Below are 9,651 nucleotides of genomic sequence, written 5' to 3'. Positions count from 1 at the left end.
GAGAGTACTGAAGTTACTGAGATTGACTATGAATACTGAGGTTGCTGAGGTTATTGAGCACTGAGATTACTGAGATTATTGGACTACTAAGATTACTGAGATTTCTGAGTTTTCCTGAGTCACATGACTGACTGAATTCTATAGATCATGGTTTGACTGACAGTATCATGAAAACATGGCATGGCTCGAGGCACACAACTATATTTTTCAGGTACAAGTACCCCTAGGACTCGATGGAAGGAAACTGACACAACTTGAATTTTTTGAGTACACAACCATCAATAAAAATCCATAATACATCAGTGGGGGATTTCATGAAGTATATGGTCATCATAATATCTATCATGAATAGGAATGCTTATAATCAAGTCATAAATCTCATATTCTAATATCATGGGCATTCCAACAACATATATTATTCATAGCAATCGCATAAAAACCATTCAAGCGTAAGGGAATGGCAACATGTAATGCTTAGTTCATATTGTAATGATTTGGGGATATTATACTTCATGTATTTATTCAACATCTCAAACATGGTAGGGAAGGCATGGATATATTTTGTGTACATAATTTATATCTCCCTTATCATACATACTTTATACCACAACAATAACAACACATAATTTGCATGGAAATTCATATTGTAGTGTATGACTAACATGAACTTGGTATTTAGATATCATGAAATCATGTACATATGAAGTTCTAACATACTAGGCATTTTATCGAACACCTTGCATACATTATTTAAGGCATAGGTGGATTTCATTCTTGCATTTTATCAATCCATCTAAAGATCATGTTTTTAAACTAACAACATAACTTTCATGAGATATACAGTCATGATACTATTATATAGAAAAACAAACAAGCATCAACATGGGTATGATCATATCACCACAATCAACCAAGCTTTTGCATTTTAAAGATTGATTCTTGAACTCCATGGACAAAAAGAATCTGTGGATGAACACTACGCATACCTTAGAAGGGAGGTTCTTGATGATTGATGGAGGAATTTTCTTGAAATTTGATCTTCAAGCTTGATTGTGCAGCCCTAGTTCTTTTTCTCCAATGGTGCTCTTGGATGATGAGCTTTGACATGTTAATAGGGTTGTAATGTGTTTAGAATCTATATATTTCGTAGGGTTAAGTTTAGGGACGTGTAAGGAGTATTAAAAGACTTAATTACCCTCAAAATAACTCAAAACGGATTGTTTTGGGCATTGGAACTGACTTAGGTGACTCCTAACCAATCGCCTAAGTTTGGTTGGGCGGCACCTAACCAATCGCCTATCCTTACTGTCTCTTACGAAAATAGGCATAACTTTTTGCTCAGGTATTGGATTAAGGCGAAATTGGCATCGTTGGAAAGATAATTCAATTATCTACAATTTGGTGGATAGAAATATTCAGAAATACTACACTAACATCGAGTTATACTCGTTCAAAGATGACCCTTAAAAAATCAAACAGTAAAACTTGATGGATTCAAAAACTCTTAGCTTGTATTACCTTAAGTGACTCATATGAACATGCTTAATGTATCATAAGCTATCTTATAGATAGGATACTCATTGTAATTCATGCACTAAAATGCTTCTCACAGGATAGGAGTTCGTCTCCTAACTTAGAAACATACGGGGTATTACACTAGCCTTTGCTTAACCCAATAGATTAAGAGAGTTTAGAGAGAGTATTTGAGTGTTTAAGATTACAATAATATGGTAAATAAAATTCTATTAGTTTTTTAAGTCGTACGCTAATTTGAGTGAAATGTCCAGAATACCCCCAACTTAAATTGTATAAAATTCTTGCATGAGGGTACAACCACCCCCAAACCATACAATACCATACGAGTGGTACCCATCACTCATAGCCTAGGCCTTACCTTAGACCCCAGCACTGTCCAACATATGACCACCTAGGCCAATTTATATCCAACCATGCGACAAATACCCTAGAACCGTACCTTAGGCAGAATAGAATCACCTAGGTTAGACATAGGGCATCATATGATTGACATCATACAACTAGTACACTACAATTAGTACAATCCATTTGTACCTTGGATAGAATCCAACCAAATAGTACTGATTAATATATGAATAAGACCCTCTAAGTGATATGATGTCCAGGAACCTCAAAATTGAGAAATTTTCTATTAACCAGAACCTAGGGTGTTTCATCAAAGTATTTAGGATATAGGAGAACAACTAGCCATCGTGGCTCCTCGTATGTAGATGCTACTGGTAATGATGATTTCTCAATTGATGACAACCTAACCAATCATAAATATAGAGGAGCAAAGATGGTGGGTTAGTTTATTATATTAGCACCTTTTAGGTTTTTAGGTGTTATAAGAGATGATGCACATGAGTGTATTATCAGTTACCAGGAGAGGTTACACCACTTTAGTTTAGTAGAGTCTCATTGAGTGGATTACACCATATCTCATGTAGATGGGTCGGTGAGGTGGTAGTAGAGAGGGCATATGTTGAGTGCAGACTAATTGCGTCCCTTCCAATGACTTAGGTACATGACTGCGAGTCTTTATTGGTAAAGTATGTACCTCGTAGCATATGGGAGTAATTTGTGGATGAGTTTATAAATCTATAGTAGGGTTCTATGATAGTATTTGAGTTTGAGGTAATGTTCTATGAGTTATCTAGACACACTGCTATGATTTTATCTACTGGGAATGAGAGATTGTGTAGCTTTATTAGAAGGTTGAGACTACTGAAACACTTAGGCTTTGATCCCTTAGAAAATTCCCCTAAGTTTTGAGTTTCTAGCTAGAGTACAGATGGTGCATACTTGATGCGTTCAAATACACACGCAAGTGTATGCACTCATACAAGTAATATAGTGACTTAGGTATTCAGATATCGTACCCATGAGGACTATGCAACCAGAAATTCAACCAACTTTAGTTTTAGACTATGAGGTATTAAGTGTTTTAAAGTATCAAGATGATTTTGAAGTTTTGAATAAAAATGTAAATAAATAAGAAATAATAATTTGTGATAATAGGAAAGCAAGAAAAGATTGTAAACAGTAAAGATGAGAATTCCAGGGTTGAGGCACTTCTAACAATCTTACAGATCTCTGTTCTTATCCAAGTCTAGTTGGTTATTGTTTTGTTGATTCAAAGGGTTTATAACACAATCATGGTCACCCAACCTCTAATCTTCTACCTATATGAATCTTGCAACTACATCGCTGAGCGGGGATGCAATAATCCTTTAAAATGTAAATAGATATCTTCCTGCAATTGAACCAAACAAGCCTTCTAGGTATATACCTATCCTAGATGCTAATTCAAATCCTTTATTTTATAAAAGAATAAGAGCCTTGCTCCTTAATTTCTTTATTCTATCCCATAATTATCCTCCCGAATTCACATAGAAATATAGATATATTCTAATGGTGGCCATTCATCAAACTAGTAAGCACAAGAAATTAAGAACAACCCAACTGATAATCCAATAATAACTACGATAAAGAATATCAAAGAGTAATCATATTCTTGGCCTCAACCCCAGAACAAGGGCGTTTAGCCACTCATGTCTGAATTCAACATAAAAAATAATAATTAATCATACGAAGAATTAATCTTGAAGTAAAGAGGTTCAAAGAAATTCTAAGAACCCTAAGAGAGAGATTTTGCTGTATTTTTGTCACTGTTGTGCTTTCAAAAGTATCTCAAATGTGTTTGTGTGTTGGATTTTATACTAGGGCGACTTTGGATATGATGGAACAACCTATGCACTACATTGTATATTGCATTGAGAAAGCACAACATCGCATTGTATATCTCATTGAAGAAGTGATGCACCACGTTGTGTATCACGCCAAGAGAGCAACACGCCGCGGCTCATTTGCGGCACCTCATTGGAATTTCCTTTATAAACTTTCCTAAGGCTTGGTTCTTTTCTTCTATATTTGCTCCAGCCATTACCTTCATGCTTTTTACTCGATCCTCTTTTATTAAAGCCATGTGATTAATTCTAGAGCATCAATATCACTTGTCTCCCATCATGGATGCCACTGTGTCCAATCCCATATGAAAATTCACCCTGCATTACTAATCATATTCATTATATAAATCATTCAATTACACATCAAAACATAATAAGAACACATATTTTAGCTCATTAAACAAGTCTAATTATGTGTAAATACTGGTTCTCGGACATATAAATATGTCCAAGATCACCACCCAAAACTTAAAACCTTGTTCATCCTCAAAAAATCTCAATCAACACTATACTCATTTAAGTTTAACAAAACAACATAAGTGAAATACTTGTACTGGGTACTTACAATTCTAATAATGACTTTTCAACTCGAAACATGTCAAAATACTTTTATGTACATGGGATAATTCTTTTCAAACCTCTTTATCTCAATAGTGAACTTTTAATTTGTTGGCAAACTTAATCAAATCACTCAATCTAGAAACACAATAAGTAACCTGACTGTCATCCACATGCACCCTCACAACAAAAATGTTTCCCCATAGTCACTCATAATTTTTTAATGTATAACATAAGGGAAATATCAAAATTAAACCACTCAGTCTTAACAAAGAATTCATAAATGATAGATAATGAAACATAAGCTTCCCCTTAGTGTACTACTCCTCTAATAGTTAGATGTTGGGATGAAAGATCAACTAAGTCTTTCATGGTTACAATATAGGCTAAGGAATTGAACCATGCCGACTTGTAGTCGTACCAATTATAAGTTTGTGGCCTATGAGGCATGGATAATGCAATAGGGGTATGCAGGTGATCTACAAACTAGTTGAAAGGGGTTAATACCCTCTTGATAGTGAACCTAGAATAATCAATATATTCCGGATTTCTTTTATTCATAGAATGTTCGACTTCAATAGAATCGGTGTCTACAAGGATGGCTTCGTAATATCTCCATGTTTTGAGAGGATTCTCAGTATCCACGAAGTTTTTATCATTATAGACTGGCTTGATTAGCTGATCTAATGGATATCCTTCATACTCTTTGTCTAAAGCAATAATTGGCATTACCTGAGTGGTAATGAATTTGAACTCTTCTTTGATAGGAGGAGTTGGTGTTGTTTTGACCGCTGTGGGGTCTACATGTTGTGCGAAGGTTTTAGGATCCTTCATGGCGTAACTCTTCTTTGACTGAATAGATGAACTCGATGATTGCCCTTTATCAAAAGGCTTATTTGTCTTCAAATCTACCAATCAAGTTGGCATTGGAGGAGGGAGCTTTGGAATTCTGCCAAAGATGAATATTTGTTCTGAAATGGTGACTGTAGGTCTGATTTCAGTGTAGGCCTCTGAGGGACTGATGGTCTTAAGGGGTTTGATGAAGCGGACGGAAGATCAAATGGTCTAGCCATCTTGGTTGGTTCCTGTTTCCTTCCTACTGGCATTTTCCCCAGTGTAGTGGGTCTCATTTCGGCCCTGTAACAAATCTCTGAGTAGAAAAATTGGGAAGGGAATTATTTTCTCCTTTGATAAATTCTATTTAAAAATCAAAGCTAGATAGGAGAGCTTGCCATTTAGCAAATATTTGTTTTGAAACCAGATTTTTAACATCCTTTTGTAAAATTTCTTTAGCGGATTTGCAATCCACTCGTAGTAAAAATTCTTTATTAATAAGGTCATCTTGAAACTTGGTGATACATAGCACTATAGATAAAACTTCCTTTTTAACAGTGCTGTAATTTCTTTGAGCGGAATTCCATATTCCAAATTTAAATCTAACTAATTATTCAGAAGAACTAGCATCAAATTTTTGCTTCAAGATACCTCCATATCCTATATCCGAAGCATCAGGTTCAATTATCATAAAGGCGTCAGGGTTAGGAATTCCTAAGCAAGGAAGGTTTATGACTAATTCCTTTACCTTAATGATAGCATTAGTTTGATCCGAGTTCCAAGGAATTGGGGACTTTTTAAGTCTTTTGTAAAGAGGCTCGCAGACCTGTCTAATGTTAGGGATGAAGTCTTCTACATAGTTAAGACTTCCTAAAAACCTTTAAAGTTGGGTTTTATCGCTAATTTCATTAGGTAATTTGTAGGAGAACTCTATGGCCCTGCAAATAGGTGTATAACTATCTTGATAAAGATCATGCCCTAAGAATCTTATAGATGTCTGAAAGAGCTTCATTTTCTTTTTACTTATGACCAGACAATTAAACTTAACAATCTTAAACAAAGTGTTGAGATGTTTAAAATGAGAATCAATATTTTCTGAGAAAATAAGCACATCATCAATATAAAAAGTCAACATATGACTATAAGGATTGAAGATACTATTCATGATGTTTTGAAACTCTTATGGGGCATTTTTAAGACAGAAAGGTAAGACATTCCATTCATAATGTCCAAAAGGGACATTGAAGGCAGTCTTGTATTTATCCTTTTCAGCAATTTGAATCTTCCAGAATCCTGACTTCATATCAAACTTACTATAAAGGTTGGCTTTGAAAGTTCTTTTTAAAAGATCCCTTTTGTTAGGAATCGGATCTCGGATCCATTTTAAAACCGTATTCAAAGGCTTGTAATTAATTATGAGCCTGGGAGTTCCTCGCTCCTTTTTTGCACTGTTATTTACATAAAAGGCAGAGCAACTCCAAGGAGAATTTGAGGTTCTGATAATCCCATTTTTTAGCAAATGGTTTATCTCGTTTTTGTAGATTTCCATTATTTCTTGGTTCATTTGGATGGTCCTAGCCTTAGTAGAAATGGCTTGTTCGTTGAAACCAGTAATATATGGAAGTTCTACTAAATGTCTTTTTCTTTCCCAAAAGGCATTAGGAAATTCGGAACAAATTTCTTCTTCGAAAGTTTTTTGAAGATTGGCAATTTTATTTACCATCTTCAGGATTTTTTAAATTTGTTCAATTTTCTTTATTTGAATTTCTTGTTTAAGAAAACAAATGTGTGAAGAAAGTCTGTTAATTTTAAAAGCAGTCCTCTTATTAATAAGGTTATCTTCTTCTTGTGAGAGGGGCCTTAATAAGGGGAAGAACAGGTTTTGATTTAAAATCGTTTTATGAATTCCATCAAAATCACTAGTGTAAAGTCGAATTTGATTGACAAAATGTATTCCTACAATGATATCTTCAGTGATACCTTCAATAATGACAAAATCATTAACAAGACAAATGCCATTGTTACAGATATGAGCTTTAGAAAGCTTATAATCGATTTTCATCTTTTCTCTTGTGGCGGAGTATAGACAAGAAGTGCTTTTTTGTAGATACTTAGGGGGTACAAGTCCCTTGACGAAACAATTCCTATTGGCTCTAGTATTAAAGAGGGCGACTCTGTTAAGAACGAAGTCTTTGTTTATGACAATTTTTACGGCAATGTGTTCGTTGTAAGCTTTAATGGCCGTGATAGCTGTACCCGATATAGAGGGAGAATCTGACCCAGGGAATGAACCTGGCTCATTGAGATGATTGTTTTGGATAAGATCATTGATTATTGGGGAAGCTCTAGGAGACCCTGGTGGGGAGACATTCTCTGGAGGAGACACGTTGTTTAGAAGCTGTTCGGTAAGAATGTTGAGTTCTACTCTATCAAGTCTGATTTTTAGGTCTCTGATTTCTCCCTTGAGGGTGGAAATTTCACCCTTGAGATCGGCTATAGATAGTTCCATAGGTTTATCAAATCGATTCATAACCTGTTTCATGCTAAAAGGCTGAATGATAGGTTTGGGGGGGTTTTCTTCATAAGAAAGCTTCAATCTTTTGAGTTCTAGAAGATATTTAAATCTAGCCTCATCATCTTGGATGTGCTCTATGATGTCGAACAGGATTTGTTTAGGATTTCCAGAGATGACATTAACCACCTTTTTGTGCAAGTACAGAAGGTACCGTTACAAGCACAATCTTGGCCAGACTGCTATCGATCGGACTCATATGCAGCGTTGATAAATACTTTATCGCTATAATCGTCACTAGAAGAGCTGGAAGAGTCGGAAGAGTCTAATGAGTCTTCCATTATAGAGAATACTTTCTCTTTGGTTTCTTCCGAGAAATCTAATTGGTTGATCTTACTCTTCTTGCCATATCTACAATCTTTAGCTCTATGGCCAGTTTTACCACAAGTCCAACAAACATCTTTATTTCTAGAGAATTTTTTCCTAGTTTTGCTACTAGTTTTGTAAGACTCCTTTTTAGAGGACTCTTTTCTAGGTTTGTATTTTCTATGTGACTTATATGATTTTTTTCCTATGTTTTTTACTAGATGGGGAGGGTAGATTCGTGAAATCAAAATCTTGGTAGAAGGTTCCTAGCCCATAAATGGAAGTGATGTCATTCTTAAGTTGCTTTTTAAGCTTATGTTCGGTGAAGAGGTCTATCCGCACGGTGGTAATGAAACTTATTATATCTCCATAAGTTAAAATTCTGTAAGGGATTTTTCCCTCGAATCTATCTTTGATTTTGGTCCTAACCTTGTCTGCGATAGAGGAGAGAGACCACTAATAAAATGTTCTTTCCAGAAGTCATTGTTACAGTCAGGTCGAATCATGATTTTGACCAAAAAGGTGTCCTTATACCATCTAAAGTCAGCCAAATCTTTGCGGGTGAGATTGTTAAGGATTTCTAAACTCCTATCGTGAAATAATTTGGGTTCTTCTATAAAATGTCTAGCTATATGATATAGGAGGGTAGCACAGGTGTCTTCTTTCGCGACCTGTTCAAGACTTTCTTGTCCACTTTCACTTTTGACAACGACTATTTCCATAGTCGTGGCCTCATAGATAAGGTTCTTAACATCATCTATAAAGTAGTTGTCCCACCAGTGTTTTATCATACCAGTGAATCCTGCTACAATCATTGTGGCTGCTTCTTTGTCATAAGCTCATTTTATTTTATAAGTTGTGATAGCAACGCCCATTTCATGGAATTTGTTATAGATTTGGTGTTCATCCAAACCATCAACATTCCATTCAGTTATTCCTCTACCATCATTATGGGAAGTGGAGAGGTAAGGGTTCTTTTCAAACTAGACATCTGGAGGAGAGGGTCATTTGTAATAGTTTTTCTTAGTACATAAAAGTTCATTGGTGAGTTTGGAAAGAGAGTTCTTCTCCTTTTGGTTGCTGGACTCAATTTTCTCCTTTTCAAAAATTCTCATCGATTTGCTCTAAGATTTTTCTAAAAACCTTAAAGTCATCGCTGAGATTAGGAAATTTCTCCTTTTAGAACTCAGGCATTCTAAAGATAGGGTTGGTAGTGAGGCTAGGGCCTGGAATACTTTTCTCAGGAGTGGGTGAGCTAAAAGGAAGTTTCAGGCTCTTAGTATCTCCTATTGGATGGGAGATAGTATGAAGGACCTGATTAGTATAGCTGTTTTGTTCAACTATCCTATCTAGGTCTCTGTTGACGGGGGCTGATAGGGGTCTATCATGCTTCTTCTTGAAGGGTGAAGCATTGAGGATTTCATTGGAATGAGGAATTTTTATTCCTTCAAGGAAAGGTGTAACGGATTCAATCACTTTGTTACTCTGCGTATACCATTTATTAATGATAACGTGAAGGGATTCATTTTGGTTTTCCATTCTTCCAGTGAATTCAAACCATCTAAAGAATTCAACGTCGCATCGAAGTCTTTTCATGTCAGCCATCCATAGCCGACC

This window comes from Capsicum annuum, chromosome 7 (genome assembly GCF_002878395.1).
Source record: "Capsicum annuum cultivar UCD-10X-F1 chromosome 7, UCD10Xv1.1, whole genome shotgun sequence".
NCBI lineage: Eukaryota > Viridiplantae > Streptophyta > Magnoliopsida > Solanales > Solanaceae > Capsicum > Capsicum annuum.
This window is presented reverse-complemented; position numbering follows the sequence as displayed.